The following is a 23771-nucleotide window of genomic DNA, read 5'->3' on the forward strand; positions in this document are numbered from 1 at the left end:
CAAATTATCCGTATGTATTTCTTTTATTCTTATATGCTCTAGTTTGGTATATAAAAATTGAATATTTTCTGTGCATAATTTTAAAGCAGTTAAAGTCATTAACCATCTGAAAAAAGTAATCTGGAAAACTACGCCTTTCGTTTCACTGCAGTTTCCTGCACGCATACTGTGTAGGAAGATAAGCAGTGTTTGTATATCTACATGAAATAATGATTTTTCTTTCCACTGCTCTTATTTTAAAGAGTGAATGCTATAAAAATAAAAAGACCTTATCAGACACAACTTTAACTTTTCCAGCAGATGTGTTTTAGTTTTCTAGGAGTTCAGGATTTGGCTAACCGAATGACCATTCAACAGACTCTTTGTTAGGGCAACAGAGCTCATGAGTACAAACTTTCAGAGAGGTTTTTTTTTCCATGAATGGTCTTGCTATTCACCACTGAATAGTTATCAGTGCACATGCCACCAAAAAGAAATCCAAAGCAGGTACAAGTTTTAATTCCCCTAGTTGCATATGCCTTATCAAAAGAATAATCATGATTCCTTTCCCCTTTTCTTTTTCCTTTCCTTTCCTTTTTACTTTCCTTCTCCAAATGAGTGTTTCCCCCATCACGTATCATGTCATGATGATGTTTTCTCCTTGCTGGATGTCTCAATGAAAAGTTCACTCAAATCAGACCAGCCTCTAGTTGCAAATTTTCAAAATTTTACAAAATTACAATTGCATGTTAATAGTGTTTTCACAGGACTGACCTTCCAACAGACATGTAAGGATTTTCAGATTGTAATCAAAACAGTTATGTGTTATGCTTACAATCAATGTTCAGCATTGAAATCTGGATGTAGAGAGTCTCAGAGAAAAGGCAGTTAAATTCAGCAATTTGCAGAGGCTGTGAGCAGGTAAAGCAATAAAATTTATCATGAGATAAATTTCAGTGAAAATGAGAAATCAGAGCAATAGCCAAAATTGTTTCTGTAGCTAAGGAAGAAGGAAAATAAATGAAAATGTGCAGCAGGAATCTTGCTGTGGATCACATTCATGGCACCAACAAGAAATTTCTGAAGAAACATGTAGTTTTATTGCATAGAGACGAGATTACACATTATTTCACGTAATTTCAACCATGGCAGTAGCAACAGAATACGATTGCTTGTTAAGATGCCTGTCACTGTTCCCTCCCCTTCTCACAGATCAAACCACAATGTCACACCTTTATTTAGTTTCACATTCACCAAACACTGGACAAATAAATTTAAAATTGGAGTCCTACACAGATTACCATTCAGAGGGAGACAATAATTCTAATTAAAAATCTTAAAGACAAGTTACACCTTGTCAATATATGGGTGATGCCTTTTTTTTCCCCTTTCAAAATACAATCAATGAGCTGCAGCAATAAAATCTCAGTAAGCTCAAGCTCTGCCTTATACCACCCAGCACCATCCATATCTGGTGAGAAATACTGGATACATGAGTAAGAGCATCCTGAGACTAAGCCAAGTGCACAGAAAGGTTATTCCCATCATCAGGAGGATGGAGAGTCCATCCTACAAAGATGACAGTGCTGGAATTATTTAGCCTAGGAAAATGAAAGCTCTCTAGAAATACACTTGGATAAATATCAAGAAGGAAATACAAGCTACTTAACCTAAAGAGTAATACCAGAGCAAAGAACACTAGAGTACAAAGAAGAAATGCTGCCCACAAATTTTGGAAATAAAGGAACATTTTTTGGTTGTTGGACTGGCAGAGAATGCAGAATCCGAAACATCTTTCCATAGCAGAAACAGCCTAAGACTGAAATTTCTGCATTTTTGAAACTTACCTTCATTTGCTTATTATAAGGAATGCTCCTCAGCAATATTATGAGATGTTTTTCTGAAGTTTTATTTAAACGTTACTCAGCAGAAATCATTTCAGCAATAATAAACTGCATTATTCAACATAAACAAGGATGGACAATAGCAGCGTCAAAGGTGACTTAGGAAGGAAATATTTACTTCCCGTTTGTGTTGTTTTAAAGAGCCTTGTTTTGACTGTGGGCCTTATGTGGGTATAAATCTATCAAGTATTTTATTTATTTCAATTTCATGCTGCAGATTACTACCAGAATAATGACATACACCTTTAAGACAGGACACTTTCCATGATTTGCTTCATCAAAAAGGAGCCCCTTGCCTGGCAAATAGCAGCCAGCAAGGAACATGTTGCAGAGCATGTCTGACCTGTGCTACTGACAGAAGAAACCTCTGCTCTACCAGAGACACTGGGAGAAGCCACATGCTGACCCATGGCCTGTTTGTTCTACATTTATTTGTTCTAAGTTTCTCAACAAAAATCAACTTCTCTTGAAATTCCTGAGCATAATGGAGTAGTCACGGAAGTCAAATCACCCTAAATGAATATACTTGAAGAAACACAGAAAAGGCAAAAATAAGCTTCTCTATCTACAGTTTTAAAGATGTATTTTATGCTTAGGCAACAGAACTGGTAAATGTAATCCAGATGTAGCAGTGCCCTTACCTCAGCCACCTTATCGAAAAGGCAGTAGGTATCAGGAAAATAAAACTTACTAATAAACCAATAATCTATGAAAAATCTAAAAGCTTCCAGAAAAGCATTTTTGTTCCTACCATCAATCTACCTGTTTCATTTAACTAGTGTATTTGCTTTACAGTTATATGATCAAAGCAAAGGCAGATAAACAAATGGCCTGTCTCTTAGGGAGAGAAGTGAAAATCCATTCAACAGACTTCAGGGAACAGTTACATGGCTCAGATCCATTTGGCTTCTGAGGGCTAATTTTCATTATTGTCATTTCTAATGATTTTTAATGACATAGCTCAGAAGTAGCCCTCAATCATTGTCTAGGTAAGATGGTCAGCAAGGTCAAACAGCCTCAGCCAAAACAAACATAGCAGCTGGAAGAATCCCATCCTCTGCCAATGGAGAGCTGCCTGACCATCTTCCTTTCACCCTTCCCCTGCCCTCTTGAAGCCACTGTCACAGCACTTGGAGGATCGCTCTCTATTTCAACTGCACAGCTCAAGTAAAGAGAAAGATCAATGAAAATGAGAACAAATGTTACTGAATTAATTACTGAGAACCTTCAAGTTTGGGGAACTGACATACAACATGAAGACACCTCTGTGGAGACAGTCCCATGACAAGCTGGGGGTTAGACTGCCCAACAACAGCCCTTCCCAACCATTGCTTTTGGGACTAACAATAGTGTGCTTTACTCTCCTGAACTCTTTTTGTCATTTCCACCAGACCCTTACAGAGATGACTGTAGCCTCACACACATCTAGAAGCTGCCTGACAACAAAGACATGAAGTTAGAGGTAGTTACCCCTCAGCATCAGTCCCTTACTTACCTAAGGATTCTCCCCGAGTCAGAAAATCACACCATGCAATTACTACATATTTATGTGTAATGAGATCCAGAATGTTAAACTTGACAATTACCCAGTATTAGCCTGTACATTCAATCCCCATTAAAATACATTTTGAAAAGTAATGTCCGTCACACTAGTATCCACTTTCCTTTAAAGCTGTGAACTCAAAGGACATAATTAAGGCCTGACAACTCCAACACCCAAAATAAAGTCATATTCATTCAACAGGAAAAACTCAAACCTATTTTCAAGCACAGCCTACAAATACAATATGCTGATAATACAGTACTAGCCCTTATTTTTTATTTTTTCCAGACTCTTTCTGAATCCATGAAAGCATGTAGCATCTACAACATCTTAGAGCAAGCTCAATTAGAATGTAGTCACTCCTTGTTCACATCCTATCACTTCATGCTGGTGCAGGAAGAGACAGTATCTAACCACTCCTTACTGACCATCAATAATCTCTATGACTGCAATAAATCCTTTTGTGATCCCTAAATATTGGAGAAGAAAATCAGTCATTTAAAGTGACCTAAGGATTTGGTCCACTTCAGTAAGTATGTACTGTGAATACCAAAAATAGTAATGTGAAAAATTTCATATTACAGTTGGTTTCCATCTTTAGCCAAAGTGCTTTGTGGCCAGTTTTAACTCTGGAGCCTCTGGACGAAGAGCCTCAATCACATCAACTGCACGGAGATAGTTTTCCATCACTGACAAGTCATTTTTGGTACCACAAAAAAACCCAACAATTCAGGCAAGCCAGAACTGTTTTCCAGAGCCAGAAGAGTAGAAGCAGAGTTAGAGAAAAGCCTAGAAGACAGGTGTTTTCTAGGACATAAACTGGAGCAAAAAGTCTAGATTTTAAAAATTTTGTTTCTTCCCCTTTGGATTTATAAGCATTTTAACTTTGCTTTACTGAGAATAAAACAGAGCAAACACCCAACATTCAGAAACTCTCCTTAGTTCAGTGAGAGCAACAGGCATTTATCAACAGATTTAATTCAGGCATACCCTTTTCTTCATCTTCAGCCTTTCCATCTATATTGAAAGAGAAAGAAAATTGAACCTCTGAAAGCAGGTCTAAGAAGTCGAAGTATTTAAAGCCTTTCTCTCCACATTCACATTTCTCCTGCATTGCTAAGCACCCAGAACATTTGTGTGAGTCCTGGAGATACACAGCAAGAACTACTGATAACCAATCCTCAGGCCTGAGACACTGATAATATTGTGGCCATTTTAAATAAGAAATTGATGAGAAGTGATGAGGAAAGAAATAGACACATGATTTCTGCCTGATCACTGGATAGAAATTAAAGAGAGTTTGTGTAGACGCTGCTCAAAAGATGTCAGATGGAATGAGGCCAAAGCACCTGCAGTAATTGATTTCCTAATGCTGCCAGAGCAACAAGGGCTACAAGAACAGGTTCTGAATCACCAGAGTGGCTGGAGAGGGTACAAGCTACTGAGAAAGCCTCTTTCAAAAGAGCTAAGAACTAAGCTTGCAGAACAGAGTAGCAATGAATACAGTTAAGTCCACACGTTTTATAGATTGAAATTCCCAGCAAACCTCCTGGGAGTTTGCGATGTGCAGGGAAAGCAATAGTGTGCTCTGTTTTATTTGAATTGGAGATGGCCAGAAGCAAAATTCTAACACAGACTCTGGCAGTAGCTGAGGCTAAAACTCCTCACATTTAAATCTACTGGAAAATCATTTTCTGTTTTCAGATGCACTTTATTCTCAGAAACGCCCCATTCGCTCATGAAGTAAACAGTCCCTTGAAAGGCCTTACATGCCATGTTTATACTTCCACTGCTCATTCATCAGGGAATGCTCATAGAAAAAAAACCCATGAAAGAGTCTCTCTCTAAATAACTCAATTTACAGAACACAGTTCCTAATAAAGAACTACACAGAACCATACATTTAAGTTGAGTAACTAAGCAACCTATTTAAGGGGAAAATGTCCTGCCTTGTTTCCTGTGTGACCAAATTCTGAACTACAGCTGTGCAATTAAGGATGAGCTTGGCATAACTTTTTATATTAGCAGGCCTGTACCACAATTGCTCTGTACTGAAAATAGCATAAGAAGGGCTTTCACAGAGCATTTTCAGCTCTTCCTGACAGACATATCTAATTGTAGAAACTGGGAAGGAATGACAGCAAACTTGAGTTTACTTCAAACCCGTCTGCAAGACTTCTTAAACCTACACTGTCAAGCACAACTCCCGATTACAGAGCTCACAAATACAAAGATTCAAGTGAAAGATAAGTTAAGTGTTCAAATCTGCAGCTGAATTTTGAGTTAACTGGACAAAAGCTGAGTCCAGGAGATAATCAAGTGCAAAAAGGACATAAAATAAAGAGTATTATTGTAAGCACTTGTTCTCACAGCCTTAGAAAATGTGTTTTAATACAGAATATGTAAACAGCTAATCTATTTTGTAGCTTTATTTCTCCATTCCTCCAACCATTTTTGTGCAGATATAATATCTATAAACTGTTTGGTACATGAAAATTGCCCTGCAAGTGCTGTGAATTGCTATATTACTGCTACTACTCCAGTAAAACACCACGCCATCCTTCTTTTGGGCAATATTCTTTTCATTGAAACAACTTCCCATTTTATAAGCAGCTTTGGAGTTGACAGTCTTTAAAATCATACTTGTGCCTGAAAACATTGTAAACCACAAAGATATGATGCTATGCCAAGTAGCATGCAAAATTGCTATTACAAGAAGTAATTTTAAGACCATTAAAATGCACTGAATGACTTGAGCTGTAATATCTTCAGAATTGCTTAAACTTCAGAAGTTTACTAAACCTGAATTTAACCACTACTATGCACCAACCATTAAAATTTCATGCTGCTTTTGGCATTTTTGAATTTGCATTTTCCTTATTACCTGTGTGATGCATTTAAGGCAAAAGTTTCATACAGGAGGATGAAAAAATATTCAATATTTGGAATAAAATGGAATCCAAGTACTATTAGCAAATTTTAAAGTCACAGCAACTTCAACTGCTGTATAAAAGCAGACATTTAACTACTAGTATAAGCAACTTGGAAAAAGCAGTAGAGATATTGTAACCTTTACTACTGTTGAAATTTCTTTACATTAAAATAAAAAGGGGTTAGCATTTATTAACTGAAACATAGGAGAGCAGACAGCTAAACTCACTACAGATGACATAATAGTATTTAGCCTTCCCCTGTTCCTAAAGGTTAAATTTGTGACTTTTAGACTTTAGGCTCAATAATAATGTTCATTGCTACTGAAATAGCTTTTTACTTATGAGGCTTCTCACATTCCCTTAACAGTTTCTCTCATTACAGTCCAGGAGCTTTTTTGTACACAACAGACATAAAAAACAAAGTTTATCTTCCACAGAAATGACTGAAATTAGCTGAGACAAAGAAAGCAGCATTAAGAGGAAGTTCAAGATTAAATGTAGAGAAAATATTAATTAAATTTTGCTATACACAGGAATATTTTAATTTTTAAAGCAGATGTAAAATTTTAGAATCTTATATTACTGGAAGTGAATAGCATTGAACCTTATTCTTGAGACTATGGTTTCAGCAACTTTCTTTTAAATGTAGTGCTTTGACCAGAAAAAAGTTATACTGATGTAAAGCCTCAGACTCCTTTGGGATTTTTAAGATTATAACTCCCTCATCCTAAACATCAGCAACATTCACATATTAAGCAAAAACCAAGAGTGAAGTTGCTGTTCTACCACTGGAGGTAAATTCTGGCAAGAAGCTGCTTTGCTCTCCTGCAGTCACCTCTCCCAGACTGAGCACTACTTGCTGTACATATTTAAATAGTTCAAGAAAATGCCACTTGGTACCTTACGTGCCAAATCTCCAGCAGGTAACCCACACCCACCTCCACAAAAATCAGGCTGCACTAATTAACCTGCCACTTCTAGGACTGTTTATGTTTCAGGTAATTAACTAGCTAGCAACTGGGGAATATCCGCATATTGTGCCTATAAATATCTTTCTCATGGCTTCTCTAATGAAGTTAATGTTGATCAACATCTTCCTGTAATTTAATCAGGAATCAGGCAGCAGTGACAGAAGGTGAGGAAGTCACAATAAAGTAATACCCTGCTGCATCCTTCATGGAAATGAAGGGAAGCAAGACAACTCCGTGACTTAAAAGGCACCTGATTCCTTCAGGTCCTTGAACATTTACTCTAATGCTGCTAAAATTAGCAACTCTAATCCACAACTACATTTTGATTTTAACAGCAGAGTACCAAGTTTTTCCTCTTCTGGGAACCATAACCCCATTATGAGTGGACAAGCCACTATGTCCTATGGTTACAGGATTCCATTGGATTGTCCAGCACAGACCAGAGTATCCCCTACCCCATACCTGCAGAAACAACCATCTGGATGACAGAGGACTGACCTGGAGGTTTTCACCTTGAAAATACAGAACCTGATACTGTGTCTAAATTACTAAATTACTAAATTACTATTCAATTACCATTGAACACCATCTTGAAGATAGGCACTGCTCTTTGATTTTGAAAGCAGATATTTTAAGTAGAAGACACTGTGTCAAACATGAGTGGCAAAAGGCCAATTAGACTGTAAAAGTTATCATTATCTGCTTTTTAAGTGCATTTCCAAGCATATGTGTAGTAGGAGAATCCAGGAAATAGCACACAATGAACTTACTACTTAAAATCGAGTTCTTGAGGCTTAATAAAGTGAAATTGTCATTGCACAGAGGATGCTGGCACATATTCACAGGTGTAAAAATCAATCAGCCAAGGATCTGGAAAATGCTGCCTTCCCCTCCCCCTCCGCCCTGGCCTGGGTGAAAAGGTCCAGAGCTGTGAGTGGAAAGCAGGCTCCAGAACTGGAAAGATCAAGTTCTTTCCCATATAAAAGTGTGAAAGCATTTAAGATACTGTGCATGCCACTTCCATGCCACCTGATCGAGTCACATCCAGTTGCATGTTCCTCATCTATGAGCAAGGCAAGTATTAAGACTTCACAGAAAGCATCATCCCTTGAAATGTCTGCTTAAATTATGGTCTAATGGATTCACTAACTGAAGTCTGAACTGTTTTCTACCCATCACAGATTTAGATTGTGTCTAAACAGCCTTAGCCTGAGTTAATGACAAAAGCAATAAGGACTTCATTGTTGAATAGCTACAAAGAGTTATTTTTCTTCTGATTAGTTGCACATTTTGATTCCTATTTTTTTAAGAAAAAATTATAAAATTTTAATTTTATAATTAAAATTCTTCACACCTATAATAACTATAATACTAATTATACCAATTCTGACTTAGTTGCACTTTGTCTCCCTGGCTCCTTCAGTTCTTATTTACATTTTCAGGGAAATTCACAAACATCTCCCAGTTCCAAACAAAACGTTCCTGAAAAAGTGCCGGAGAAATAAAAAGCTTGCATGCAAAGTTAATGATTTCTTCAACATTCCTTGAAAACATATTTTAGAAAAATATATTTTAGAAAAACCTTTGGGTAAAAAGCACTGAAGGTGTAAATAGTAGCTCTTTTTTGAAGCATCTGTTTAATAAGCCAGCTACTGAGATGAAGAACATGTCTATGGCATCACCTGTTACTCCTGCTAGATTTTCCATAATTATATTTGTGTTTAAAAAGCTTGAGTCCTATTAATTAAAAAATTATCTGGTAAATGTAAAGAGGTTACTACTTTCATTTGACTCTGAACCAATTTAAGGCTTATTTTAATAAATTTAAGGTTTTTAGGCCTCTCCCTGTAAAGCAGGTATGTAAGGAAAGAGGTATGGGATGAGACAAAGGAATGTTTGACTGGGCATCTTTCAGCAGATAGTGCCCTGGAGAGGATTCCCAAAACATGACAAGCAACCCCAAAACATGTTGTTAAAGTCAAGCAAAGCGGCTGATGCTGTTGTGTGGGCTCTCCAAGCTCTAAACACTAAAAGACATCTTCCACAAACTCACACACTCCAGACCAGATGATTTTCTGTGGTTTTGTAATTAATATCAGTGAAAATGCAGTCTAAGCATAGTACATCTGCTGTCTGAAATCTTTATCCTGAGAAAACAGATAAATTGGAAAAAGAAAAAAAAAAACAAAACACAAAACAGGGTAATTGTATTTCTGCTACACTGGAAAAAACATTTCATATACCTTACAATATGACTCCAAACCCTCAAAATATTTACTTCTCAATTTTTCCCTGCTTAGAAAATAAATAAAAAAAATAAACACCTGATAGGATATACTGATTATGATCAAAATCTCTCCCTATCTCTAATCTGGGGAAAATATCTTTTGCTAAAACAGAAAAAGTGGTGGTAACTTTGCGCTTCCCAAGACACCAAACAGCAAAGAAGCACCATAAAAACTATTAACAAATAAACCTGGTGCTTGTAATGAATACGGGTAAATTAACATAAAATGCCAGTTCAGCTTCTTGTTACAAAGACGACCAAAATTTCAAAATAAATCTGATGACAGAAATTAAGGTTGATCATCTGTTCTTGTACAGCTACAGCTCTCCTCAGTGTTTTGGCTCCTATGGAAAACTAGAAGCAGCAAAAAAGGCTTCTGCCCACCCGTGATCCTTTTCCCTCCAGGTCTACAGAGAAACACTTTTTAAAACAGCATTTGACTGGAAAGGAATAGTATCAGTAGGCAGACATGTTAAATCAGTCCAATTCAAGTCCATATTCACTGACATTTTTTACATCAGCAAGGAGGGGCAGCAAAGAAGTACAAAAAGACAATAATAGTTTGGACCCACAGGTTACAGAGAGGCCATCAACAAGGTGATAGACGAAGCACCCTCCAAGATGTTTCTGACTCAGTTTCAATTGTTCAACTGGAAATACAAAGATATAGGGGAGTTTTCAGATTCTCCCTGTAAGGTTTTCATCTATGAAAAACACTGAAAATACTCCTGCAGATGAGATAGCAATTGCACAGGTTTTACTGTATGTTTTAAATGCATTCTTAGCATTCAGTACTGACAAAAACTATTCCCTCCTAACCCCACCATTCAGCCCTATTTTTTATTTTACCTGGCATGCAGGCACTGATAATGTAGCACACCAACCATGTAAGTACTCAGCTTCTACTTGATACCCAGACTGATTGTAATGGAGAGGTTAATGTTGTGTTAGCCATATGCACAAGAGAATATCCAAGCCACTGATTACACTGGAAGAACAGGCACACAAGGCATTTTCTTTTCATACCTCTAGTACTTAATTATACACAGGTCCTACCCACAAGGACTGTAAAAACACAGCTGAGCACAGCTATAGGACTTTCTATTATTATTTTCTGTGTATGATTGTTTATGCTCTTTAAGCATGAAATTATTATTTTTTAAATTATTCTAAGGTTCTGGTTGATTATGGGTTTTGTTTCTGGATAATGAAGAAAACAATCATTTACCTGAAGCTATTCACTCATTTTAGCTTTCTGTGTCAGTATGTTCATAGCTGCTTTAATTATCAGACAGTTACTGGTTCACTGATTATATGGAGCTGCTTGGAGACCACGCCTGTAGCTTTAGTTGCAGTTTTATACTGAGCAATTCAAAGACATGTAAAATGCAGTAGTCTCCATCATGATTCTTTGAGCACCCAGAACGTTATTAGCCAAGCAGGGACTCTCATCACCTGTTAATCAATTCCTCCTTAGCAGAATAAGAACTCTAAGGCTTGAAGACAAAACAAAAGAACTGCTAAGCCCCTGGAGCTATGAAACCACAAGCCCATGCCACTATACCCATTGGTGTATAAACAGATAAACTAAACAGATAAAATTGGAGAGATGAGGAGCAATTGAGTCGACCAGTATCCCAGAGGCAAGCTGCTGTGTCTTCCTGATTAGCTGAATTCAATTATGTTTTCCTAATTGCTCATGTGTTAAAGCTCATTAAATGAAAAATAATATTGCTTTCCTGCAGGTTGTGCACTTTAGATTTGAAAAATGGACACCACTGGTATACCTTTGAGATACTGCCAGAGAGATCTCAGACAGCCAGTAAAGCCTATGGAAAGCAACACCGATTGCTGGGTTTTTTGTTTGGTTTGTTTTGTTGGTGGTTTTTCTGGTTTTTGTTTTTTTGTGGCTGGAGAATGCTCAAATCTTTATGAGCTTTGTGACAGAATACTTTTAATTTTCTTTTCCACTACGGGTAAATTTTCACCTTTAAATAATTTGACTTTTTTTTTTCACTCCAGTGAGATAACCAGAATTTTATAGAGTTAAGGTTAATGCAGCAGCTCATTTTAAAAGTACCAGAAACCAGGTAAAATCCTTGGAGCTTTCTTTAGCTTTACAGTGTTAACCTGTAACTAATGATGCTCAGAAAGATGAAAAAACAGGTTCACAGAGCTATACTACACAGCTGCTTCTTTTCTCCTTGGTGAATTCAAGTTTCCCTTTCACTCTGTTCACCCAGAAATTATTAGAGCATTTCTGAACAAAACCTCTCTAATATTCCCAAACCACAACTCTATTAGGTGAAAGCATCTTCTTCACGTACTGGATCATGCTTCCCAGGAACTGCAGATGCCCCATTTCATTGAACTGAAATGGATTTCCTCAGTACAAACACACTTTGTAAGCATCTCATAAGAAACTTATCCTACAGAGTGTGGCATTTTAGTGAAGAAGAATAAACTGCCAACAAAGTCTCTATTAAAAAAGACCATAAAATAACATTTTTGATTAATGTATGCTATAAAGCTATGAAAATTTGCTACACTTGCATATGTTATAAAATAGCAGATTTTCTAGTGATAGGTCAATGGAACAGACAGCTCAAAAAACGTTCATAACAATCATGAAAAACTTAAAACTTACTCCTCTTATTTACAAAACAATACTTACCAAATGAGATGGTATTTATAATATTTGGGAAACTATTTTTTTCCATTTTAGCAACTCCTGTACTGTAGCTAAGTAGGCAAAAGGGTTCAAGTAATCTTTAAAATGCTTCTTAGAAGGCAAACATCACAACTATCTCTCTAAAGCCTCTTACTAGAAAACCTATCTGCATTCAAAAATGCTTCTGTTATATTTAGCATGAAATACTGGATTTATATACATAAAGATATTTATACACACACACCATGAAATTAAAAGTAATAACAGGGGTACAAATCTTGCTCAAAAACCTCAAGTGCCCATCCCAATGAGCATCAGCTACAGGGAACTCCTCACCCCACATTCTGAGCAGTGGGACTCATTTACAGGGGATTACTTTCTGTGCATTGACAAGGCAGGGGCATGAACCACACTCACATCACTCAACTGCTGATGCTGTGTGAGCCTTCTCACACAACAGACCAACAGTGCTCCTCAATGTACAGCCAGGTGTCCCACTGTTCACAAGGATTATTGCCAAAAAACAGGAAAAAATTGGAAATTTTTGAAAGGTGTCCTTTACCGCAACTTCACCCAACAGCAACCATCAGGATGAAACATTGAGAGTCATGGGCCAGAATCACAAGCATTTCATGGAAGAAAGAAGTCTGATGAGTCAGGAAATACTTGCAAAGATGAGTAAACCCTATTGTTTCTATGTAAGAAGATGGAAGAGAATAATATAATCATTGATAACAATGAAACATATCAAATGTTCTGTCATGCAGCATCACCATCAGCTATACCATAGGAAGAGAAAATGGTCTGCTGTTTTGATATTTTTGTTTTTTAAAGTTTTTCAAAACTTACTATTGTTTTTGAATGCTTTATTTTTGTGCTGTGTTATCCTTCCTGTGTTTTCTCCACAGGAAAAAAAGCCCATCTATTTTTCAAAACATAGAATCAGTCTGCATTGGCCAGCTGGCCATGAAGTAAAGATGAAAACTAAAGCATACAGCAATACCAATGCAACATCAGGTCTTCTTTTAAGCCAGGACCTTCCAGATGTTCAAACTGAATTTTTAAATAAGGGAAGCCCAGGGCTGCTTATGACTGCATGTTCCTCTTCAGGGTCCAACAAGCAAGTGTTATCAAACAGCTGTTTAAAAATAAGCTGTGAAATTAGTCTCATGCAAATCTCATACAGCAGGTCAAATAATTAACTCCTGTCCTATGAAATATCCTTTAAGCCAGGAAAATACTTGGCAGTACCAGAACTATATGCAGCTCCTCAAACCAATGATGTTCCAAAACAAGATGATACTACTAACAGAAAATCCTTCTTGTCAGTATAATTGAATAAATATAAACAGCTCATTCTAGCAAATGAAGAGAAAAATAATTATTTTGTCAATAACTTCTTTTTCTGAACAGATGGTATCACATTTGATGTATAGTAAGAGACAAACAAATCAAGTATTTAATGTTGCATCACTACTGGAGGCAAAATAATTAGTAGTTTAAAAATCATAGAGTAAGACTACAATATTATGGTACAGTATCAAGCAAACTGGCAAATGTAAGTGAACTATTATACTGCCCTGCAGACATATGTTGAAAAATGCCTAACATTTTGCAATACCTCCAAACAAGAAGCGATCATTTTTATCACCATTGGATTCAAAAAAGGAAACAGAAATTGTGGTGTATTGAGGCACAGACTCAGTCACTCTTCCATACTGAGGGTCCTATTTATACTCTAGCCCTTCCCCAGGGTCCTTCCCACAAGTTCTCTTGGTGTTTTTCCACTATTTTTCAGTAACTTTCCACTGTCCCTTTGTTAAGCAAGTGGCTTCATTTACAAATTCCTTTCTTATCACTGGCATCATCTTTGCCACTTTCCACAAGAAATGGTATTCTAGGTAAACACACTCCAGCCCATATCACAACACTCATCCTGTGAAACTCCCCTTCCTAGGATAATTCACATTAGATCTGTTCAGCCTTCCATTGCAGAAAAATCCCATTAATCTATCACTCCAATCAGCAATTTCTTTCCCTTGCTGACATTTTCACCTCCTCAGCCCTTCACTTTGCAATCAGGCTTAATTAGGCACATCACAGTAATTTGATAATATTTAGATATTTTAATTCTGCTCATTGTAGTCCACACATACAAATTATTAATCTCTGCACCAATTTAGGTTTTCTGTGCCTCAACACACTGTCTAATAAATAGTGCAGTTAAAGGACAGATTTTTTTTAAAACTAAATTTGTAAGGTCTTTGAATCTGGTTTTTTTTCCTTAAATCCATCTATTGCTTTCTTCCATTTACTCAAAAGTTAATCTTTCATCATCTAAATTAAAAAATAAAAAAATATCTTCTATAATTCAACAGAGATTCTCTAGAAGAGATGAGAGAAAGGGTACTTGACTGTGAGGAGACCCAGTCTGTGCATAGGGGCAAAAGTCTTCCAAGAGAAAAATCTTTCCAAGTCTGTTCTAATTGTTTTAAGTTATATATTACTATCATAGTCTTATCTTTTGTACAAGACAAAGGCTTTATTTACCTGACACCATAGGCCAACAATTAGAACCTATGGTTACTTCAAAACCTACAGCAGTATTTGTGGAAAAGGAGGGCAGGTTGTTTGGTTTAAGGGTTTCTTAAGGTGACTGTTTATGGGTTTTGGTTCAAAACCCAATTTCCTCATCACAGGCATTTCATATAAATCCCTAGAGATTGGCTGAGTTTACATGAGCTTTAGTCAAGAAAAGCACTGTTTGTATTTAATGATAGACAACAGCTGAACAGTAATGATCCCCTAATCTGAAAATGATTACTGTAAAATGAATGCATTAAAATGAGCTGTGAGAGCTCATCCTTTACAGTTAATGCCCTAAGACTCTGCTCCCACTGCACACACCACAGCAGAGATCCCATTGTCTGGGGCATGAACTGAGACCCTGAGAAGTCTTCTGGAAGCACTGAAAAAACCTGGACCTTATTTAAAGCAGTCCTAAATAGGAGTCCATACTTGCCAAGTAATAAACAAGAAAGTCAACATCTCCTCTGAAAGAAGATTCCACACTTCATGTTTTTCAGAACAATCTAGTTATTGTACTACTGATCTTATCTTTTTCTATACTAATTACTTAAAACTTTGTATTTATTGCTATTGGAGATGCCCCTGTGATAACCCGCTATTCAATCATTTCTTTGCACATATTAGAAAACTTATTCTTGTTATTGATGCAGTTAAAAATGGCACTCCTGACATATAAATTAATTGAACTTAAGCAAAAGTGAGCAATTTGAAATGATTCAAAACCCAGTCTGTAATTCATAATTCACAGAACCTGTGCTCCTAAAGGACACAGCTATGCAACAGCTCTTATTACATGAAAACCAAATAAGAATAAAATCAAGTTTTGACCGAGATGGAGTTCCTGTGCCTTGTTTTAAACAGATACTTCTCACAAAAAAACCTCCAAATTAAATTGAAACGTAGTAGCAACAGGGAGGTAATTTCTATCACAGTTTATTTGTCAACCTCTGACAGTGTCAATAAACATTCAGAAAACAATTCTAACTGCTGGACTCAGCAAGACAAAGAAAAATGAGATGAGAGTTTGGAAAGTAGAATGAAAGGGCAGAGGAGCAGAAGGAATATGCAGCCTGTCAAGCTGGTATAAAGTTCAGTGGCAGAACAAGAAACCCCAAAGGGAGAGGTTGTTACAATGCACAAAAATGGGTATTTATACAAGACTGCCCATGAAAAAGAATGAGCACTAGAACTCCTAGCCAGCAGGAAGAAGGCAAAATCTGGAGAAAAAGGAAGAAGCACATAGATGTTTCTCCCCACACTCTGAATTTAAAGAGTTTTTTTTTTTAAAAAGGGGGGTTTTCATGAATTCTGGAAACTCATGTTTCTGCTCAGGAAACATCTCTGTGTTTCTATTTCCATCTCATTCCCTTCCTCACCAGTCCTCTGGTAGCTATGAAATCTGTGGCAGAGAACACTGAAACTCTGAGCTCCCCAATAGATCCAATTTCTTCTTGAGACCTATTTCTTCAACTTATGAAAATACTTTCAGAAAGGGTTAGTTTGAAAATCAACTGCACTCAAGAAAAAAAGACACTTGTGCTATGAAGACTGTATTTATAAGTTCTTCCCATCTATGTTTGCAGGCTACCTACAGCCGACTCCAACCCTAAGCAGCTCAAGGATTCTGAATTAACACAAATAGTCTACTGCAGAAAAAAAAAAAAGACTGCTAGCCTCCCATGTCACCACGACACACCTAGAAATCCTCAGTTTCCAAACTACTACTACATATGCAATGTGTGAATACAAATAAGTCAGCATAGTACCTGCAATTAAAAAAAAAAATAGGCAAAGTACATAATGAACAATATGGCACTAAGGAACATATGTGGATTTTAAATGCTGTCATTTGTAGATCTCCATTATTTTTTTTTATGTCAGACTGTTGCTCTCTAAAATGTCAAAGCCTGATTTCCTCCAAAGTAATTTCAACAAATAACCAAGTTAAAATATTTACAGTTGTTCTTATGAAGGGCCTTATACTAAGAAATATGGTCAATTAGTATGAGCTATCTTACTGCTACATGTAGTACCCTACTAAATGCTTAAGAGAAAACTGGAATAAAATTAAACAAGCAGGTTCTGCTGATCTGGCCAGAGGTGTCAGTAATTCTCCAGGTAATCGAGGTGTGGATTTACTAGATTAGTGCAGATGGATTTTATCTTGTGGGGAACAATGTTAGAACATGTGGGACTACACAAAAAATACAAAACCAAGGATTGCTTGGAAAACTATTTTGAGTAATTAAAGTTGTAATGTCCCATCTACAGCAAGTGGACTCTGTTTAGATTGAAATTAAGAATATGCATCTGTGCAGAAGGGGAACCTTGGCAGCTAATTTAAGGCTGGAGAGAATGAGCTAACCCAAGGATAAGAAACCCAAGCACAGGAGACGCTGTTGTCTCCAGTGTCTTTATGCTCCTGACAAAAGAGATGTTAAATGCACATGTGCATACCCACTTGTCATTAATTTATGCATGCTTGCAATTACATTTGGGTATCCATGACTGAAGAGTTTTACTGCAGAAAACCACACACTACGGTTGCAGTATAACCCTCTGCATCCAGCAATACACATGAATCCAACTGCATCCTCCAAAATCATGAGAGAAATCTACCACATGTGAGAAAGCACCATCCTGTTAACACTATGGCAGGGCACCATCTGTCTTGGCTGAAAGAAACTGATGGTAGTGGCAGTAATCAATTGGTTCTGTGAAACAGGGACACGAGATAGAGATCACAAACAGATTCACTGTTCCAGAAAACTGACTCTCTGTAAAAATATCAACTACATTGTAAAATAAATTTACAGATACCACTCTCCACTCAAGACTTTTTCAAACATTACCATTAATGCACAGAAATGCACAGTACAGGGCTCTGCTCAATATGCACAGTCTATGGCTCTAAATCACTGTATGAAAGCACAGACACAACTGTTGCTGAGTTTCAGGAGCCCAGTCCAGTATCATTGGAGTTAGAGTTGTCATGGTTTAGACACAGCCAGAAATGAAGGACCACAATGCCACTCACTCCCCCTCCCCATTTGGGGTGTTGGGGAGGAAATCCACCTAAAACCTGGTGTGCCAAGACAAAGACAAGGAGGGCTTCATTCAACAGTTAAGGTCATGGGCAAAACATATTCAACCGGGAAAAAAAAACCACAATTTACGTTATTATTGATCAAGCCAGAACAGGGCAAAAGAGAAAAAACCAGAACTTAAACACCTCACCTCACTCCCCCTTCTTCCTGGGCTCAAATCACTTTGTTCCCAATATCTCTACCTCCACCCCCATAGCAGCACAGGGGAACGGAGAGTGGGGGTTGCAGTCCATTCATCACAGGCTGTTTTCTGCTGCTCCTTCCTTCCTCCTCAGGGGGAGAAGAATTCCCCACAGTCTTCTCCTAGTCCAGCATGGGGTCACTCCCACAGAAGAGAGTCATGGCCTGCTTTGGGAACAGTCACCTCCCCGGGCACGGGGTCCTCCATGGCAGCAGCTCCACTTCTGCTCAACTGTGATCCTTCACTGGCTGCTCCACTGGTTCTCCATGGGCTGGAAGTCCTATCTTGGGATGTAGGGGAACTTCTGCTCAGGCAGCTTCTCCCCCTCCTTCCTCACCAACCTTGGTATCTGCTCCAGCATTGCTCTCCCCTCTTATATTCCTCCCTCCTCTGCCCTGAGGACTTAAAACCCCCTGTTTTCCTTCTTTAATATGTTAATTGCAAAGACACATCCATTGTCACTGATGGGCTCCACATTAGCCAGAGGTGGGGACAGACTTTTTGGAGCCAGGAGAGCTTTCTGCAGCTTCTCACAGGAGCCAACCCTGGTGCCCCTGCATCCCTACCAAAACATGGCACATCAACCCAGAACACCTATGAAAGTCCACAAGTCCAAACCAGTCTTACAGAGGGGACACACCAGGCTTTCCCTTCTGAGATGTGCCTCTCACCTGACCCTTGGAGGAAAAGCATCAGCTCAGTGTTCACAGCTTTTATCACACCAAGGGATGGCTCAGGTCAGTCAGGTCCTAGGACACCCAAAAACCATCCATGTTTGTAACCGTATCATCTAGGCAACCCAGCACACAATACCTCGTGTACTGAAAGAATCAGGCTGAGCAGAAAGAACTTGATAGGCTACTGCCTAATGGGAGGCTTGTTCCTAGCTATATCCTACAGCCTGATTGTTCTAAGGATGTTAGGAGCTGGACTGCCTGCCTCGTCCATCCCAGCATCATCACAGAGAATACACAGGGTACTCAGTCACTTCTGCCTTTTTGCTGAATCATTTTCATATGGCATGAAAGTGCACACAGCCAGCCTTTAAATTCAGCAGCCCTCTTTACTGACCAAAAACTGCTGCTGAAGTGTTTAAAAAGAAAAAAGGAAAAAAAAAATAACATTGCAACTCAAATAATTTCACACTTTGCAAGGCTATAGCTGACATTTTTATTTCTATTTAAGAGAAAATATTGATAAAACAAAACAAACAACAAAATCATAGTAGCATTTCTCCTGCTTGGAAAACAGCTAACCAGGGGCAGCATAAAGTGTAAAATAAGATTTCTTTTTCAGAAAACACGCAAGCAAACAAAAGAACCAAACAACAAATAACCCACATTACTCATTCACCCACAGTCTTAAATTTATTCTAGCAGACCACCTGATTGAGCAATACAGAAAAATCATTGGAAGAAAATACTGAATGAGTGTATCAACAGTACAGAGATTATTGTGATAACTTTTTACACTAAATAATTAGGGTTTAAATATTATTTTGGGGAGGAAGATGAGTGTGTGTTTTTTATTAAAAAGAGATGGAAGTAGATGTAAAGCATCAGTAGATTTTACATACTCGCTTTACATCAGCTCTTGTCAACTAGCCATGAATGATTTGTCTAATTTCTGCAAGGCAATGGCATTGAGCCAAATGAACAAGCGAGATAATAGGGAAACTTTCTAACAAATATAGGAAAAAAGCGACCTAACCATTTCCAAACTAGTCTTTGATAAAGTTTTTAAGGCTACTTTGTTGTGGCTGGGGAAGTTGTGATGACTCAAGAGGTCAAGAAAAAACATGAAATTGAGAAAATATGAGATAGTGGAGCAAAACTTAAGTACACACAGCTACAGCCATGCAAATGGATCATTTGCATGCTAGATATGAGGAAGCAAACTGTAATTTCTGCCATAATTGATTTTTCCTGTTCGCATTCATGATTGTTCTGCTGTTCACATAACTACACTTTTTAAAACTGCAGTTGCTAAAAGACCACATCTTTTATATGTTAACTGTTAGATTACAAATTTTGTTATTCCACATTAGAACAACCCTACCAGTCCCAGACATGCCAAAGTACTTCTGTGCAATAATGTAAGTACAGAACTATTTTGCTTCAAGAAATATATTTCAAAGCAACTGCTTTTATAAGCATTATCTCATTAGCTGGGTGACATTTGTTAAATAACCAGTACCCCAGCCTGGCTTTTTCTATTGTAGCATTATAGTATTTGTACAAGTACCTTGAACATATTAGGAGTACCTTTTGCTAGATTTACTCTTTCCTTAATATGGAGGGGAAAAAACCCAGTTAATTCTCAAGTTTGCATCGTGGTGCTGCATTATCCTCAATAACCAGCATTTCTGAACTTTACCCCATTGAAGTACCCTTAGCTGTATGCATCTATGTTCATTGAAAAGCAAATCTGCTCTGTTCAAACTACATATAAGAATATTATCAGTAGGTATAAAATGAAGTTTGGGATTTGTGCTAAACAAAATGGCATGAGCCAGGACTAATAAAAAACACAAAAAGAAAACAAACCACAAAAAAGCCCAAGAAAGAGTATCACAATGTGGGCACACTAGCAGGGATCCTTTTAAACTCATCTGAAACACTGACTTAGACAGAAAACACAAACTTTCAAGAATGTAAATTAAGCCTGTAACACCCCAATACTGTCTGAATACCATCTCCAAAGTCCTGAATATTTGGATTTGCCAGATTGTTAACAAATTCATCCATAAAATTTAGACAGGACTTCAAAACGTTCTGTATTTTCAGGTTTCTACATTTCCTAGTGACACAAGCCTTATTAGCAAATTTGCACTGAAATATTGCAAACATTCAACATAAGAAGCAAATTAAAAGTTAAAGAGGTGTAAGGCAATTTATAGAAGAAAAAAAATTCTAATCAGCTGAGTTTCTGCTGCCATTGCTGCCTGTCAGTGATGCAATTTTCACCTGCTCCCAGTAACTCCTAACATGGAAAAGAAGAAGCTGCACATTCCTACCATGTGATCCTACCATGCAACAGTGCTATTAAAACCAGATTACTAACTGCAACTACATGTTTACAGCTTTTTTAATGAGGATGTTGCTATACATTTTCAGTCACATTAGCATTCATGAATAATAGATTTATATAAAACTGAGGACAAGTATCTTTCCCTTCTTCTAAATTAACCGTAACAAAAAGGTACATACCATCTGCATACTTTCTGAGATGGCAACATTAATGAACACAGAAATTGTCATATAAGTACAAAGGAACATAAATCAAAACCTGGGGAATCCATTTTCCTATTTTAAAATATCAAACTGTCTGCTACTGTATTTTCTGGGGCATCAGAGCTACATTCGTTGCACATTTCAGTCTTGTTCCAGTGTAACTAGAAATCAATACTCAACTGAAATTCATAATGTTATTTTGATCAAGGATGTCTCTTCAGATTAATGCTAAGATGTTGCATGTGTGAGTGCAAAAAAGATGACAGTAAAAAGTATCACTTCGTATTTTCAGATTGCCATGACTGATCTCTTTTCATGACCCCCAAACAGATGGAGCCTAATGCAGTCCCATAATCCTGATTCCCCTCATCCCTTCAGCTTATTCCCCTCACTCTCCAGCATCCACTTCTTCCCCTGCTGCTGAGCACACCAGGGAACAGGTCACTGTCATGCAGCCTCTCCTCTCCCAAATCAAGCACTTTGCAGCTCAAAGACCACTTGGCAACCATTACACCAAGTCCAATATTGAAAAGCAAAATGGTCCTACTCAGAATCACAGGATTACCTTAGCTGAAAAAGACTTTCAAGATCATTGAGTGCAATCATTAACTTACACTGACAAGACCTTAATTAAGCCACATCCCAAAGCACTAGGTCTATACCATTCATATACCCCCCAAAGGGTGATAACTCCACCACTGCCCTGGGCAGCCTGTTCCACTGCCTGGCAACGTTTTCAATGAAGAGATTCTGCCTGCCCCAAACCTCCCCTGCCACAACATGAGACCATTACCTCTTTCATGTCACTTGTAACTTCACTGAAAAGAACGATCCTCACCTCTTTACAACCTCCTTAAAGGTAGCTGTGGATAATAATATGGCCTCCCCCAGCCTCCTTTTCTCTAGGCTGAACAACCGCAGCCTCCTCAGCCACCCCTTCTAAAATTTGTGCTCCAAACCCTTCATCAGCTTTGTTGCCCCTGTCTGGGCACTCTTGAGTAGCACAATGTCCTTTCTGTAGTAAGAGGGCCCAAACTGAAGACTACTCAAGGTTCAGTTTCACCAGTGACAAGTACAGGGGTAACATCACCTCCCTGGTCCTGATGACCACACTATTCCTTATACAGGCCAGGATGCCATTGGCCCTCTTGGCCACCTGGGCACACTCCTGGCTCATGTTCAGCTGGCTGTCAATCAGCACCCCCAGGTCCCTCTCTGCTGGGCAGCTCTCCAGCCACTCCTCCCCAAGCCTGCAGCACTGCAGGGGGTTGTTGTGGCCAAAGTGAGAACCTGACATTTGGCTTTATTGAAACTCATGCAATTTTCCTTGGCTCATTGATCAAGCCTGTCTGGATCCCTCTGTAGAGCCTCCCTACCCCAGGCAGGTCAACACTTCCACTCAGCTTGGTGTCATCTGCAAATTTACTAGGGGTGCACTCTGTTCCTTTGTCCACATCACTGGTAAAGATGTTAAACAGAAGTGGCCCTGGGACTGAGCCCTAGGGGATGGCCCAGCCATCCAACCAGTTTTAAGCCAGTAAACCATATGCCCATCCAAGCTGTGAGTAGCCAACTTTTCTGGGAGAATGCTGTGGGAAACTGTGTGAAATGCCTTACTGAAGTCAAGACGGACAACGTTCACAGACTTTCCCTCATCTAATATGCAGGTCACTGTGTCATAAAAGGAGATCAGGGTTGTCCAAGACTCCTTCAGTATAATAAAATATTAAAAAGTAAGCTAACTGTATACAAGCACAGATCAAGTATCTGCATATGAGCAGCTCATACACTTCAGCATCAAGAATGAAGCTATAATGATAGTGTATAACAGTAGACAAAATGAAGGAAGTTTTCTTGTATATAACAGACATCAAATACAAGGTCGGACTAGGCTGGAGGATAGAAGAAAATAAACACATTTGGAGAACAAGTAACAGAGTAAGAAAAATATACATTCTACTGGATACCAAGAAAACCCAAGCAAAATTCAAGTAGGACTGAAGAGTTGTCCTGAAAACCAAACTTCACAACAGCCACAACCGAATTTGCTCAAAGAATATTCAGCTGCAAGTCAAATATGCATGGAAGGCGTAAGTGATATTTATAAAGAGCAAGTTCATAACAAACCTTCTGAAACCATAATTTCTTTTTGCTTATTCCCCTCATTATTCTTACAAGTATTTAAAGAAAACTGTGTGAAAGTTCTCTTCAGCTTTTTTTAAGTCTTCAAAAAATAAATAGTCATCCAGGTCTTTAATTTTTTTATTGCTATAGATAACTGGCAAAACGTATTTCTGGTATCTCTTAATCAAATTTTACCAAGATGCTGTGAAGATGAACATGAGCTACTGGTGCCACATTTCAGAATTTCTG

At 38.0% G+C, this 23771-nt stretch overlaps 1 protein-coding gene across 3 annotated transcripts in view; it reads right to left on the reverse strand.

The window, feature by feature from the left end:
* The window catches only part of PCDH15 (protocadherin related 15), a 344988-nt gene that overhangs the window by 272944 nt on the left and 48273 nt on the right, over window positions 1–23771 (reverse strand). The gene's annotated exons all lie outside the window — the stretch shown is intronic.

Source organism: Heliangelus exortis, chromosome 7, assembly GCF_036169615.1.
Source record: "Heliangelus exortis chromosome 7, bHelExo1.hap1, whole genome shotgun sequence".
NCBI classification, from domain to species: domain Eukaryota; kingdom Metazoa; phylum Chordata; class Aves; order Apodiformes; family Trochilidae; genus Heliangelus; species Heliangelus exortis.